The sequence below is a fragment of the Lissotriton vulgaris genome, chromosome 6, assembly GCF_964263255.1.
Source record: "Lissotriton vulgaris chromosome 6, aLisVul1.2, whole genome shotgun sequence".
In the NCBI taxonomy this organism is placed as follows: domain Eukaryota; kingdom Metazoa; phylum Chordata; class Amphibia; order Caudata; family Salamandridae; genus Lissotriton; species Lissotriton vulgaris.
Window position 1 is genome coordinate 1,737,733,665 of NC_141694.1, and position 16,674 is coordinate 1,737,750,338.

Here is a 16,674-nt window from a genome sequence, read left to right on the forward strand (position 1 = left end):
GGGCCAACCGCCCAACAAACCACCAGATCAATCAACAACACAACAAATAGACAAAAAACGCGAAGAGGAAAAGGAAAAAGAAAGGGAAAGGAAAACAGGCCTACGGAGCCAGACCAAAACCTCGTGATCAATATCTCGGAGTATCCTTTAACAAAATTTGAGGAGCGCTTGTTGAATAAAGGAACAACGTTTGTAAGCACCTATCAAACTAGTGAACTCGAGACACAAGCAACAAAGAGGAGCGCTCGTTACAACGAACAAGCCAGGATAATTCGGTAAGAAAGAAGAAGTGCAGCGCGACTCTATGCTTAACCGACACTAAATTTGTAATAGCGTTTAAACGCTAAATTAAAGAAACCTTCTTTTTCTTTTACCCTGCAGTCAGCTGCAATTACACAGAGACCGCGGAACCGAAGCTTCACAGCGTAGGACCGCAGGTAATTAATTCAAGCGTGTGTAAGACACGAGCATTGTACCCCACCGAAAGTAGACGAGAGATATTGAAATTTCACTTTTCCAATTCCCATGTAGGTCACTGTTAAAAACAAGAAGCTGACGAAAGTGAAGTCTTCGAGCTTTTGCTCGGAAGGTAAATAAAAGTGGTTATTCGATACTTGCATATGACAGCAAAGCAACAGACCCAATTTTAAAATCAAGTTTTCTTTTTTTTAGCAGCAAATAACACTGTCCCAGCAAGCGAGACCAACCCCACATAGCTTAGGCTCGCAGGTAACGCAATCAATTGATAACTAAACAAGACGTTTAAGTTTGGAATTTTTGAAAGTTTTTTTAACAAAACTTTAATGTTATAAATAAGGAGAATCCCACAAATAGAAACAACATCTTGATACCAACAGGTGAGCGCTAATAAATTCTTTTGTAGAATAAAAGTATGTTTTACGCAACTAACACAACAAAAAGATACTAAAATAAAAGAATTCGCATTTATTTCAGATGAACTCGACCTAAAAAAACAGGTAAAAATAACAATTCTTGAACCAAACAGTAAAATTCGTATAATCAAAAAATGTGCGATAAAACAAATTGAATTGTTTTCATACAGATCACTATATATTAACAGGAATTAAACCTGTGAAAAGCATAAAGTTTCCCCTCAAAGTTTGAGGTAAGATTAAAATAGTTTAAATTAAGGAATGATGATAAACAGAAGTAGCAACTGTAAACCTGATAAGCATTAAAAGTAATACGATTTCCTTTTTTCCCCAACAGACCCCCGACGAAGGGGCTCTTTAGCCCCGAAATGCATTGGGTTTATGTTTTGAATATGATTTGATTATGTAATTATTTTGTTGGTATTGATTTCATTGTAATCATGTTACGAAAATTATGAAAAATAAGTAAAGATAAATGTTGATTGTGAAATGAACTGAATAATAATGGTTTAAATATAACTGAAATGACAAAAAGGAGTAATTGTTCATTGCAAGTAGTGCGCTTTTGAGTTCTGGCAGCCGTCAGGGGCCAGGCCTTATACATTTATCTAAAGGTGTTAGCAGGCACCAATCAAAGGCAGCACACAAATCGTACAAACGAATTAGTTAGATAAAAGTGTGCAGTACCCACATACATTCATTGATTTTCACACACTGCAAACAGTGGGAACTAGCACCAAGAAGAAACAATGTCTTTTGACTCAATATCCCTCGACCCCTCGCAGTCCGGCTTCCGAGCCAACCACAGCACCGAAACCGCCCTCATCGCCGCCACCGATGACATCCGAGCCCTGATGGACAACGGAGAAACAGCGGCCCTCATCCTCCTAGACCTCTCCGCGGCCTTCGACACTGTCTGCCACCGCACCCTAGTGCAACGCCTCAGCAACGCCGGAATCCAGGAGAAGGCACTGGAATGGATCGTCTCCTTCCTCGATGGAAGAACACAGAGAGTCCGCCTACCGCCGTACAAGTCAGAGGCCACCGAAGTCATCTGCGGCGTCCCTCAAGGATCCTCGCTGAGCCCTAACCTCTTCAACGTCTACATGAGCCCCCTCGCAGCCATCGCACGCCAACACAACCTCAACATAATCTCCTACGCCGACGACACCCAGCTGATCCTCTCCCTGACCAACGACCCCGCCGCCGCCAGAGCCAACCTGCACGAAGGGATGAAGGAGGTAGCCGAGTGGATGACGACCAGCCGCCTGAAACTGAACTCAGACAAGACGGAGGTCCTCATCCTGGGCTCCACGCCCACCGCCTGGGACGACTCCTGGTGGCCCCCCGCCCTGGGCACCGCACCCAAACCGACGAACCACGCACGCAACCTGGGCTTCATCCTGGACTCCTCCCTCTCCATGACCAGACAAGTCAACGCCGTCTCCTCGGCGTGCTTCAACATCCTGCGCATGCTACGGAAGATCTTCTGGTGGATCCCCACGGAGACCAGGAAGACCGTCACCCAGGCCCTCGTCACCAGCCGTCTGGACTACGGCAACGCCCTCTACGCCGGAACCACCGCCAAGCTCCAGAAGAGACTTCAGCGGATCCAGAACGCCTCAGCCAGACTCATCCTCGACATCCCACGAAACAGCCACATCTCCGGGAACCTGAGAGACCTGCATTGGCTCCCCGTCAACAAAAGAATCACCTTCCGTCTCCTCACCCACGCACACAAAGCCCTACACGATCAAGGCCCGGGCTACCTCAACAACCGAATCAACTTCTACGCTCCCAAACGCCACCTCCGTTCAGCCAGCCACGCCCTCGCCGCCGTCCCACGCATCCGTAGAGCGACTACAGGAGGAAGGTCCTTCTCCTACCTGGCCGCCAAGACCTGGAACTCCCTCCCGACCGACCTGCGCCTGACCCAAGACCACCTCTCCTTCAGGAAGAAGCTCAAGACCTGGCTGTTCAAGCAGTAACGGTACCCCCCCCCCCCTAAGCGCCTGAGACCCTACGGGTAAGTAGTGCGCTCTATAAATGTCTTGATTGATTGATTGATTGAATATCGGGAATCACGGACAACAGAGCTAACATCAAAATTTATACCAATGAGGAAGCTGACCAAATATACAACCTTATAAAGGAAACCAAAACTTTTGATGCAAAAGGTGGATCAGTTGCACAACAACTGAAGCAACTTGAATATTTAACCAAAAGAGAGCTAAACCAACGTCTACACGCCTCAACTTTAATACAATATCATCGCGTCAGACGAATTCCGAGAGGCCTCAGACTGGCCATCCGACCTATGCTATACAGAATGAACAATAATCCACAATTTATGGAGAAATGGTATTGCATTTTGAATAAGTGCTCACTCGATTTGATTTTGCTACTAATTGAAGAACTTTCAAAAACTATTAAAGAATTGGAGGAGGAAATATTTAACGTTAAAAAAGACTTATCAACTAGACTAGAAGAAGAACCATGGAACAAATTTCTAGAGGACCTTGATATGAAGCTTGACAAATATGGCAAAGAGCTACAAGAAACTAAATTGCGCAAATTTAAACGCGATACAATCGATTACAAGCTTAACCCCTTAAGTGCTGCCTCGGTGCATTGGCCGGCGGCAGCACTACCTCCCCAGTGCTGCGCACGACCATTGGACGTCCATTCACAGCACTAGTTCCAATGGACAGTGCAGCACTGGGGAGGGATGTTTAATAGCATCTATGAGGTTAATGAAGCCTACACTTGGGCCGAAGTTTATGCCAAAAGGAGATACACGAGTAAAAAGCAACAACCTACATCATCAGATGAAAGTGGAGTATCTGATAGTGACACTAATACCTCGAGGCAACCTATAGGCAAAAAACAAACTCCCCCTTCAGGTCAATCAACTACAACAGAAGCAGAAACAACTACAGCACCAACCTCTAATCCTTTTTTAGAGAAGGGCCAACCGCCCAACAAACCACCAGATCAATCAACAACACAACAAATAGACAAAAAACGCGAAGAGGAAAAGGAAAAAGAAAGGGAAAGGAAAACAGGCCTACGGAGCCAGACCAAAACCTTATGATCAATATCTCGGAGTATCCTTTAACAAAATTTGAGGAGCGCTTGTTGAATAAAGGAACAACGTTTGTAAGCACCTATCAAACTAGTGAACTCGAAACACAAGCGACAAAGAGGAGCGCTCGTTACAACGAACAAGCCAGGATAATTCGGTAAGAAAGAAGAAGTGCAGCGCGACTCTATGCTTACCCGACACTAAATTTGTAATAGCGTTTAAACGCTAAATTAAAGAACTCCTTCTTTTTCTTTTACCCTGCAGTCAGCTGCAATTACACAGAGACCGCGGAACCGAAGCTTCACAGCGTAGGACCGCAGGTAATTAATTCAAGCGTGTGTAAGACACGAGCATTGTACCCCACCGAAAGTAGACGAGAGATATTGAAATTTCACTTTTCCAATTCCCATGTAGGTCACTGTTAAAAACAAGAAGCTGACGAAAGTGAAGTCTTCGAGCTTTTGCTCGGAAGGTAAATAAAAGCGGTTATTCGATACTTGCATATGACAGGAAAGCAACAGACCCAATTTTAAAATCAAGTTTTCTGTTTTTTAGCAGCAAATAACACTGTCCCAGCAAGCAAGACCAACGCCACATAGCTTAGGCTCGCAGGTAACTCAATCAATTGATAACTAAACAAGACGTTTAAGTTTGGAATTTTTGAAAGTTTTTTTAATAAAACTTTATTGTTATAAATAGGGAGAATACCACAAATAGAAACAACATCTTGATACCAACAGGTGAGCGCTAATAAATTCTTTTGTAGAATAAAAGTATGTTTTATGCAACAAACACAACAAAAAGATACTAAAATAAAAGAATTCGCATTTATTTCAGATGAACTCGACCTAAAAAACCAGGTAAAGATAACAATTCTTGACCCAAACAGTAAAATTCGTATAATCAAAAAATGTGCCATAAAACAAATTGAATTGTTTTCATACAGATCACTATATAATAACAGGAATTAAACCAGTGAAATGCATAAAGTTTCCCCTCAAAGTTTGAGGTAAGATTAAAATAGTTTAAATTAAGGAATGATGCTAAACAGAAGTAGCAACTGTAAACCTGATAAGCATTAAAAGTAATACGATTTCCTTTTTTCCCCAACAGACCCCCGACGAAGGGGCTCTTTAGCCCCGAAATGCATTGGGTTTGTGTTTTGAATATGATTTGATTATGTAATTATTTTGTTGGTATTGATTTCATTGTAATCATGTTACGAAAATTTTGAAAAATAAGTAAAGATAAATGTTGATTGTGAAATGAACTGAATAATAATGGTTTAAATATACCTGAAATGACAAAAAGGAGTAATTATTCATTGCAAGTAGTGCGCTTTTGAATTGATATAGAAGACATATTCATTGGATAAACAATAATGAAAGGAAAAGTCTCCCTTGTGACTTCCGTTGGAAGTATTTTGACAAATTCAGATGTGCAACAATACCGTCCTGAAGATGGTCCCGAGGATCTTTTAGTCCAACGGGGGACCGAAACGTCGACGCTTAACACCGTTTTGCTTATATGTTGATTGTACAGAACGTAAATTTGATGAAATGTTTTGTTTAATTTCCACTGATATGGTGTTTTGATGTTCCATATTCTGAGAAAAAGGTGTTGTGTATACTACAGATAACCAACTAAAGAACTCCAGTAGTATGTCCGTTGCCAGGCAATAATTGATACTGCAAAGTTAAGTTGAATAAAGTAACCGTTTAGATATACTCTGGTATTTTTGAACAAAAGTCCCTGTATGACTAGATTAATGATCACGAGTGTGACATCAATGTAAATATCAAATATTGTGAAATGTTTCCACTAGGGACAATGAGATTCTGTGATTGATTATACCCAGTCCCAAGGGGATTATTGGGTGGCTCTATTGTATCTAGGACTGGGACAAAGTCACAAATTCAGGCTGACTGCGATGGAGTGTGGCCGGCTACAGGGAGTCAGTTAGGGCTGCTGAACAAACTACCTTAAATCCTGGTTGTGGAGAACTGTGTGGGTCCGTGTCAAAGATGCATCATGCAGCAGAGACATAGCGTCGTTTCTGAGATGCGACAAGGCTGTGGTGCGAGGGCCTGGTGCGTTGACGTCAAGGATCCCATCGACAGGGCTTGTGATGCAAAGTCCGGTGTCGAGGTGCAGCAGAGGTGATGCATCAGTTCGGATGAGTGGTGAAGATGCAATGAGGGGTTTCAGAGTCGCCATTGTTGCTGCCGTCGATGATGGATATGAGGAGCAAGTGCAGGTTAGAGCGACATGCAGTGTCGACTCCAAAGAAGCCGGAAGGTACCAGAGGAATGGCAATGCAAGCCTTTTGCGATAGGTCTAATCCATGCAGCAGCTGTGATGTTTTGGTTCTGCTCGCATATGCACTGCTACTCCTAGGAGATGTGTCAGTTCTGCTCGGGAATGCGTTGCTCCACAGAGAAGATGCATCGGTTCCATTGGCAAGCACCTTAGACCCACGTCCAGGACCAGGGTTGCACTATGTGGCAAGGTAGTCTCACAGCTGGCAGAGTCAAGGTGCAGAAGCAGGGTGGTAGGAAGTCTTATGTACCTCAGACTTCAGATGTGGAGGCCAGCCAACTAGCCCTTGGAGTTACTCTGGATTTGGCATCAAGTGATGTAGGTCCAGTCCTTCTCACCCAGGCAGAGGGCAGCTAGAAGCTGGACAGCACGGCAAATCAGGAGCCCAACAGAGAGCAGTCCAGAATAGTAGCAGTACTTCAGCAGCACAGCAGTCCTTCTTTCTAGCAGGGTATCAACAGGTTCAGAAGTGGATTGAAGCAGTGGTGTCTGAGGTCCAGTACTTAAACCCAGTGGTTCCTTTGAAGTGGGGGAGACTTCAAAGGCATGCCTTTGAAGTGCACAGAGGTCCTCCCTTCCTGTCCTGGCTCTAGACTCCTCACTACATAGTGGTATGCAGTCCTTTGTGTGAGGATAGGATGACGCCTATTCAGGTGTAGGTGAGGTGGGATCCAACTCCTCCCTCCCACCCTGCCAGGATGGCCCATCAAGTCACATTTAAGCTCCCAATGTGTGTGGCTGTCAAGGTGGAAAACACAACGCCCAGCTGTCACCCACCCAAGCCTTGTGATCAGAGGCAGGCATCAGCACCAAATAGCTTAAGCAAGAAAGTGTCAATTTTCTAAAAGTGGCATTTTCAGAATTGTAATTTGAAATCCGATTTCACCATAAATTAGGATTTTAACTTAGGATTCCAGAGACACCAAACTTGAATTAGTCATATCTTAACAATTGGAAATGTATTTTATAACATTTAATGAGGTAATCCCAATGTTATCCTACAGGAGATATAGGCCTTGCAGTAGTGAAAAAGTACTTTGAGAGTTTGTCACTACTTGGGCATGTATAACTTAAAAGTACATGTCCTGCCTTTGAAATACAGTGCGCCATGCGCTCTGGGTTGTCCAGGGCCTACCTTAGGGGTGACATATACATAACAAGGGAAGGTTTGGGTCTGGCAAAAGGTTTATTTTGCCAGGTCAACATGGTAGTATAAACTGCACACACAGGCTCTGCAATGGCAGCCCTAAGACATGATTAAAGGGTTACATAAGGGGGTGTCACAATCAGGGGTGCAGGTCCACTAGTACGATTTAATTTACAGGCTCCGGTTACAAGGAGTACCACTTTACTAGGGACTTATAAGTAAATCGAATGTGCCATTTAGGCATGAACCAATATTACTATGTTTAGAAGAGAGAGCACAAACACTTTAGCAGTGGTTATCAGTGGTAAAGTGTGCAGAATCCTAATAGCAGCAAAACTGAAGTCAGAAAAAGTGAAGGTGCGGATAGTCGCAGTTAGCTCACCCTCCTCTTAAAGAAGAACCCTGACCACAGGAATGCTGGAATGATTGGAGTTATCAAGCTTTCCTACCTTGTTCAAGAGCTGGGCCCTTTTCGCTGGCTGTGTAGAGTTAAGTCAGCATTTTAAAGCCGGCTCCTACATTCTTTTCCTTGGAAGCTCCATCGCAGCAGAGGGGGCAGCATAATGGCACCTAAAGGAGTTAGGCAGCAGAAGGATGTTGAGGCCCGAAGCGTGCACCGCCACGAGCAGCGGTAAGGACATCCCAGTAGCTGTAATCCCGCGCACATCATTCCAGCAACGGAAAATCCTTGGGAGACATCCGGAGATGTCTCGTGGTAATGGCGGCGGAACTGAGCAGCTCACCGCGAAAGAAAGGGTCGTCGATTTCAGAAAGGACAGCGCTAGCACCAGCATCCCACCGAAACAGACAAGAGAATCCAGGGACCCCAAGGATCTGGCACCCCGTCAATTGACCTTGAAGGAGTCCTTTTCTGTCAAAACCCCGGAGGTCTCGGCTGCTGCGGAAGACACAGCAGAGAGCGAGGCATCTCGGGCAGGAGAAGCTGAAAAAGTGGTTGCCGGGCAACAGCCACGGCAGGATCAGAGTAAGCACACTGACGTGACCGCAGCTCGCACAATCGAGGCTGAGGCAGAGGAAAAGCATGATTCCAACGAAGCCCTGAATCTGCAAGGATCTCAACAGCAGAGCGCAAGTAAGGGGGCAGATAATAATGTGAGGAATGACCAAGACCTACTGAGCCGTTTTGGAGGGGCTAATGGAGGTCTAATAGGAGAATCACGATCCCCCGGGGGTAACAACCAATCAAGGAGAAGAGCAATCGATGAGGCAGTGATGGTGGAGGGAGATAGGAGGAATGCCCCAGCTTTTGACGGGGGGGTCCTTGGCACCCCGGATTGTGATTGCTTCTATTCAGTAAATGAAGACTCTGATTCGTACCTCTCAAGTGATGGTTCAGATGAAAGTTTGTCTATTAGTTCAGATTCTGAATCTGCAGCGAAGTCATCTGTCCAGAAAGCCCCACCAGGTCGCAAGAGTTGCCAAAAAATCAAAAAGAGGACCAAATCTAAAACAAACTCCTCACATAGTCCTTCAGTACAAGTCTCAAATACAAAGCAATGTTGGGACTATTCGGAAACCTCTCTTTTATATCATGAGGATGCAGGGGAGGGCTCGCAAATGGAAGGTGAGAAACCTGATAACTCTCCTCAAGCCACTTCACTTGATTTATTATACACAACCCTGAAACAGATGCAGTCTGAAGCTAGATCAGAGAGTCGTAGAGCTAAGCTGGCATAAAAAAAAATTCAGAGCTCCATGAGAAAAATTAACAAACTATACGAGGAGATGGCAGACAGGGTCACCCATGTGGAGGAGCGGACTGGAAGATTGGAAGATGATGTTAGTCGATGGCAGGCATTCAAAGAGGCGCAGGAGAAGATCTCTGAGGATATGCAATGGAAACTTGAAGATTTTGAAAACCGCCAGAGGCGAAACAACATAAGACTCTTGGGAGTGGCGGAAGGACTGGAAGGACAGGATGTGAGGACATATGTAATTAACTTGTCCAAGAGATCTTTCCCTGATGTCACAACCTGGAATTGGGAGAGTGAAGTTCAGCGAGCGCACCGCTTCCCGCTGGTTCAAAGAAAAACTTACGGGACTGCGCAAGCTACAAAACCAAGATGTTGCTTTTTTGCTAGGCAAGATATTATGGATTAGGCAAGGCCAGAGGCAAGGCGTACATTTGAGGGGGTTACCTTTTTTGCGCGCCCAGATTTCTGTCACGCCACGGTGGAGAGAAGGTGGAGGCTTAGACAGTTGATTCCGCCACCACAGAGTTTAGGGCATGAGGCATACTTACTCTACCCAGCAGGGCTGAAGACTATTGTTAAGGGGCTTGTGAGGATGTTTTCTTCAGAAGTTAAGGCCCAGCAGTATATTAATGAGCTAAGGGAGCAGAAGGGCGGCTAGGTAGGGTGGGGGTCATTCATTTATTCTTTAGTGTATTTATATCTTTATTTCTTCATTGAGAGGGCAAGGGATTCAGGGCTACACACGAGGGTTAACACGGGAGGAGGGTGAGTTGTGGCTGCTGCACTCAAAAAGCTGTCCCACTTAGGTCATGAGTGACCTATTTGCCTGTAGGGGGGTGGGAAGGGTGGGAGGGGGGAATGGGTAGTTTTAACGGGGGGAAGGGGAAGGGGGGCTGGTAATTGGGGAAGAATCGAGGGCTTCACGGATTGGCACAACACTAAAAAGGTACACAATTAGTAGTAGCAGATTATTAAAACGGAGGCAGATAACTTGGGACACGAAATGTAGCATTGGAGTATTTATTTAAATGTATTTATTTATTTATTTATTATTTAAAACACTCATAAAGTGCACTGTCACCTTGCAGGCATCCTGGCGCTGACTGGTTCAGAAGGGCGGACTAGTAACGGGTGGAGCGTGAACCTTTCAAGGAGTTGCTTTGGGAAACAGCTATGTTTTGATCTTTCTCCTAAATGGAAGAAGTTCCGTGATTTGCCTAATCTCGAGCGGGAGCAGATTCCGGGGTTTGGCAGCAGCCACCTCAAAGGATCTGCCCCCTGCTCTGACCTTCCTGAATCTCGGTACCTTCACCAACTTAGCCGCTGATAATCGAAGCAGTCTAGTTGGAGTATACCATGCGAATTTCGATTGCAGGGGGGCAGGGCCGGTTCCATGGAGAGCCCTGAAGACTAGGCAGAGGGCCTTAAATTGGATCCTCTGCCTCATAGGTAGCCAACGCAGTTTCGCAAGGGTAGTCGGCCCATGTACTCTTCTAGGAAGCCCCAGAGCCAACCTAGCAGCCGCTGATTGTATACTTTGGAGCCTATCCAGCAAAAACTCAGGGGACCCCTAAAAAGGGCGTTGCAATAATCCAGCCTGCTGAGGATTGTACACCTTACCACTTGAGCACGAGCCTGAGATGGTAAGAGTGGCAAGACTTTCCTCAAGGAGCGTAAGATGGCAAAGCAACAGCCAGTCATTATTTTTACATGAGTCTCCATACTGAGCCTTTGATCTAGCTTGACCCCTAAGTTGCGGACTGAGTCCGCAGGCCATGTTTTAGTCCCTGTTTCAGGAGGCCAAAGGTTTTCTGGAAACGGGCGGGAGATCTTATTCCCGGCGCTAAGGAGCACCTCCGTCTTCTCAGCATTAAACTGAAGGGAATTATCCTTTAGCCATCGTGACGTATCACGCAGACAGTTGTGGAAAAACTCCACAGATGTTGAATCCTCTCCCTCAGAGGAGAGGATCATCTGCGTGTTGTCAGCATAGTTTACAATCCTGATGTTATAGGTTTTAATGAGCGAGATCAAAGGTCTAGGATACAAATTAAAAAGTAAGGGACTAATTGCTGAGCCCTGAGGGACCCCGTGAGGTACCTGAGTGAAGGCCGATTGAAAGGGGGGCAAAGACACCGCCTGCTGCCTATCCTGCAAAAATGATCGAAACCACATTAGAGCGCTACCTCTCACCCCAGCCTCAGATAACCGATTCAACAAGATCTTGTGGTTGACCGTATCAAAGGTGGCAGACATATCTAGCAGGATTAGAAACGTTGCCTGCCTCCTATCTGCACGCCTCTGAAGCTCATCCATAGCGGTGACCAAGGCCGTTTCGGTCACGTGAGCTGGCCGGAAACCGTATTGAACATCCTCTAATAATTGATGATGTTCCAGGTGTTTGGAGCGAGTAGTACTAACCAGACGCTCTACAATCTTTGCTGGAAAAGGCAACAAGGAAATGGGTCTGTAATTTTTGGAGAAATCCGGGTCTAAAGAGGGCTTTTTCAGCAGAGGAGATATCACCGCCCGTTTCCATTGGGCTAGAACGATACCAGTAGCAGGAGATTGATTGCATAATAGGCAGAGTGAGGGAAATAATTCCTCTTCATATTCCTTCCAAATTTTATGTGGCACAGTGTCCAAAGGAGAACCAGAGGAGATCCCCCTGGCTAGCCCACTAAATTCATCTTCCGTGAAGAGTGGGAATTCAAGTAATGATTCCTTTGGTACCCAGGCTGGCTCGCCAGTCCTGTCCACCGGCGACCCAAGTCTAGTGTCATGAGAGAAACCAGACTCAGGAGAAACTTCCAAATCCTCAATAATTTGCTCAATTTTCTCTTTAAAGAATTTGGCAAGGTTCTCACAAAGTTCTTGAGACGGGTCAATCGCATTCTTGGAGCACTCAGGGTTGGTAAAGCTGTTTAATATATTAAAGATGCTCCTAGAGCTATTAGTGGAATTACAAATCAAGGAGGAGTAATAGTCTGCCTTAGATTTCTTTATCAGACTCTTATATTCCAAAACGTTGTTTTTCCATGCCTCCCTAGATGCTTCCTCGTATTCCTGCCTCCACCTTCTTTCACCTTGTTTACAGCCCTGCTTCAAGTTTTTCAATGTATCATTGAACCAGGGGGAAGAAACATTCCCCTTGCAATTACGTATTTTTAGGGAAGCATGAGCATCCAAGGCAGCCGAAATCCTCGTGCAAAGTGAGGTATAGTTTTCCTCTGCTTGCTTATCCAAGTCAAAGAACTTTCTCACATTAAACACCCCCCTGAGGATTTCAAGCGTTCAAGAGCCCTCCAGTCTCTGCATCGAAATTCCTTAGTAGTCACAGGAGCCCTGATAAGAACACCATTACTATTTACAAAAAATGTGACGAGGGAATGATCTGTCCAATCCATGGGCAGGGTTTCCCCCATAGCCAGCAGGTCAGGGGCCGCGAACACCAGATCTAGAAGGTGTCCCGCCTTGTGAGTAGCTCCCATGACCTGCTGAGAAAGGCCGTAGCTTTCACAAGACTGAAGTATGTTAAGGAGACCCAAGTCAAGGGCGCCATTGCGCCAGAGGTTAAATTCCCCCAAAATAACCAGCTTATGGTGTGACGCAGCGATATTAGTCAGGGTAGCTAATAGCGCTTGTTGCTGCTGCAAGCTAAAAGCCCCTGGCGGTCTATAACATAGTACCCCAGTAAAAATAGTCCCGGAATGAGTCCGGATAGAAAGACCCATCAGCTCCCTACCCTCAGCCGGGTCTAGGTCAATAAAATTAATTTGACAAGATTCATTAAAAATAACTCCTACTCCTCCACCTCTCCCATTAGACCTAGGGAGATGTAAAAATTTAAACCCAGGAGGGCAAGCACAGCCGGGGTCAACCAGACAGTCAGAGCGAGTCCACATTTCCGTCATGAAAAGGATATTCAATTTGTGTGTCTCAATCAACAGCTGAATCTCTATACTGTGCTTAGGCAGGGACCTCACATTCAAAAGCCCACATTTCAAGAGACTGTCCGCAAGAAAGTCTGCTCATGGGTGGGCCGTGTGCAACAGTCTAAACGTTCCTTTGTCTGCATGGAGCTTACCTAATTGTATGAGCATCTCTCTAGAGTAAGGAGGACCGGATGGTAGTTGACCAGTCTCTAAGGGGCCGAAACAGGCAGCGTAACTGGCGCATGGCGCTTCCTTGGCGCGGACGGGCGCAGACGGGCGCAGACGGGCTTGCCTTTGGCGCGCCACCGGCGCGCCAAAGGCGCGGACAAGATGACGTATATCCAGTGTTGAGGAGGGTGGGATGCGGCCAGTATGGCGGCTATCAGCACTCTCTCCTACAGCATCAGCACGTAGTCTTCTGCGCTGGGAGATGAGAAGTGCTCGGCAGTGAGGCTACTAATATTAAAAAACTTTCGCAAATCAAATCAAAGCAACATAAGATTTCCAAATGCACACTGTTAAAAACGCACGCTAGCCTCCGGCTTTCCGCCTCAGAGGTGAGCCCAGTCAGAGTAAATAATCAAATGTTCCAAAAAAAGAAAGAAACAGTGAAAAAGTGGTGGCAGACATCGATGGACGACAGTATGATGTGTTCTAATGTATACTAGAATTGCCTCTATCAATGTATGTGGTTTAAATAACCACGCGAAAAGGCAGAGGGTGGCAACAGCATTAAGATTAATGCAATTAGATTTCCTTTGTCTCCAGGAGACCCATCTAGAAGGGACAAGGGCTTACTTAATGGAGCAATTAGGTTTTACTCTTTTGGCATACTCAAGGCAGGGGACCAGGACCAGAGGAGTAGCTATTATGGCTAAAAAAAGGGATGTTGAGGTTATTAAAAAGTAGGAAGATCAGTGGGGGAAATGGGTATTAATAAAGTGTCAAATAAATAACCAGGCAGTTACTATTGGAACAGTATATGGCTCAACTGAAGATGATCCATACGGGTTTGATTTTCTAGATACTGAGTTGGCCTCGTGGCCAGAACCAATTATTCTCTGTCGGGATTTCTATATAAATAGTGTGGTGGGACTAGGCACACAACATGGGCAGGTGTACCAAGGCCGAAAGAAGAGAGCGCATCGTTCAATTTGTAACCTGGTACAACACAACGCTCTTGTTGATGCCTGGGCAAGATTAAATCCCATGGACAATGGTGTCACTGTCTTTTCTGCCCCGCATAAGGTCTGTGTAAGACTTGATTATTTTTGTATCTCTAATTCCATACTCACTTAAAGTAAAATAGAGAAGTTTCCCCGATTGATTTCTGACCACAACCCGCTTGTCTTGACGTTAGAAACACTAGGAGGAAATAGTAGAATATATACTTGGACGTTTGAAAGAAAGTTGTTGATGGATGAGGGCTATGTGGCGCATATGAATAAATGGATAAGCTCCTATTGGCACATCAATAGGGGGAGTACGAACACAGCCTCTAGCTGGGATGCGTTTAAAGCTGGGGTTAGAGGTGAAACACTAAGCTACAGTATGTGTAAACAGTGGAAAGAAAGAGACAGGGCCAATACTTTGGTCAATGCAGCATCAGACGCAGAGAGGGAGCTATGTACCGCAATGTATAATGGAGTCCCCTTGGACACAATACTTTAAAAAATAATAAACATTAGAGCTGAGATAAATGAGGGTTTCGCAAACAAGGCTGCTGCCGTGTATTTAACATATAAGGAACAGTGCCATGAAGCGAGCGAGCGGGGCACACCCTGGCGGTTTTGCACAAGGCAGAAAGCGGCTTTAGGACAAATTAAGGAAATCTCAAATGGTCAGGGAGGGACAACTACTAATGTTGAGGAGATTAGAGAGATATTTAAACAGTTTTACACTACCATGGGAACTGAGGACCAAACAAGGGACCCAGCTGAAACTTATGACTACTTGGGGGGTGTTACGATGCCCCGACCCGCAGAGAAGGACAGAGAAGTTCTTGATGCTCCACTGACCCTTGAAGAGATAATTACGGCTCTTGGCAGCCTTCCTTCAGGTAAAGCGGTAGGGCTGGACCACATCCCTTTGGAATTTTATAAGATTTTTCAAAATGCGATACAACTTGACCTATTTAATACAATCCTGCAGGCTCAGATGGGACAGTCCGTGCCAGGGTCATGGGCAGGTGCAGATATTGTTGTAATTCTTAAGAAGGGGAAAACACTCTTGGAAACAGGGTCCTACAGGCCAATCACCTTAATGAACGCAGTCCCAAAAATCTATTAAAAGGCGTTGGCTGTGAGAAATAAGTAAAAGAATAGAGCAATTAGTTAGTCCCACTCAGCATGGATTTATTCCTGGGAAGGGAACTGCCCAACATATTTGAAAAGTTATAACACTATTCGATGCTACAGAAGTCACAGGAGACCCATTGTCGGCTATGTTCTTAGACGCAGAAAAAGCCTTTGACCGGGTCTCCTGAGACTTTCTGTGGGTAGACTTAAATCATTATGGTATTGGTTTTATTAAGGGAATTCAGGCACTCTACCAAGCACCTACGGCGAGACTCAGAATTAATGGAGGCTATTCTTCAGCAGTGTCTATTGCCCGGGGCACGCGTCAGGGGTGTCCGTGCTCTCTGCTGTTATTTGCGGTATGGATAGATCCCTTAATTCGTAGATAAGAAGCAAATGATATGATTCCACCGGTTAGGGTGCAGGGGCAAGTGATCAAAACCCTAGCTTACGCAGATGACGTTGCAATTATGACTCCCTCTCCGGCTAATGCCATCCAGGAAGTAGAAAGGGAGGCGGCATTTTTTGGCAGGATCTCGGGCTATGCGCTGAATGGACCCAAAACACAAATAATTAAAAACAATCACATAGACTGTGATGATGGACGGGTAGTTCAATCAGCAGTATATCTGGGGATACAAATTACGGTGGATTTAGAGAAACTGGTAGAACACAACATCGGTCCTATACTGGTATAAACTAAGAGGGATCTTGACCGGATACACAAACTACATCTCACCTTGGTAGGGCGCATTAATGTAATAAAGATGATCATCTAACCTAAATTTCTTTATCTCTTCAGGACAATACCACTGACCTTCGAAGGTATATGGTTTGTTGCTATTGAGCAACTCATAAATAGATTTATCTGGGCACAGGGTAAAACCAAGAGGGCACTTCGGTTCTTGACCCTCCCAAGGGATAGAGGAGGATGGGGAGTCCCCGATTTCAGACTGTATTAATGGGGTGCGGCCATTCAATATATGTGGGGTCTGATGGGGGAGACACTTCAGACCCACAAATAAGGATAGGATCATCTGACATATATGCAATTCTCATGAGAGAGAATGTGGAGAATTGTTTTTTGAAGATGTCAGATCCGAATTACTTCAAAAGGACTAGGTTCAAGACGCTGAAGGCAGCATATAACATTTGGACATCACTTTGTAAAAAGCTTGGGCTTGGAAGGTTTAATGCTTATACACAAATAAATGGAAACACCACTCTTCCCAGAGAGATCTTTGGAGATTCAGTGATGATGGATTGGGGACAACGGGGGATTA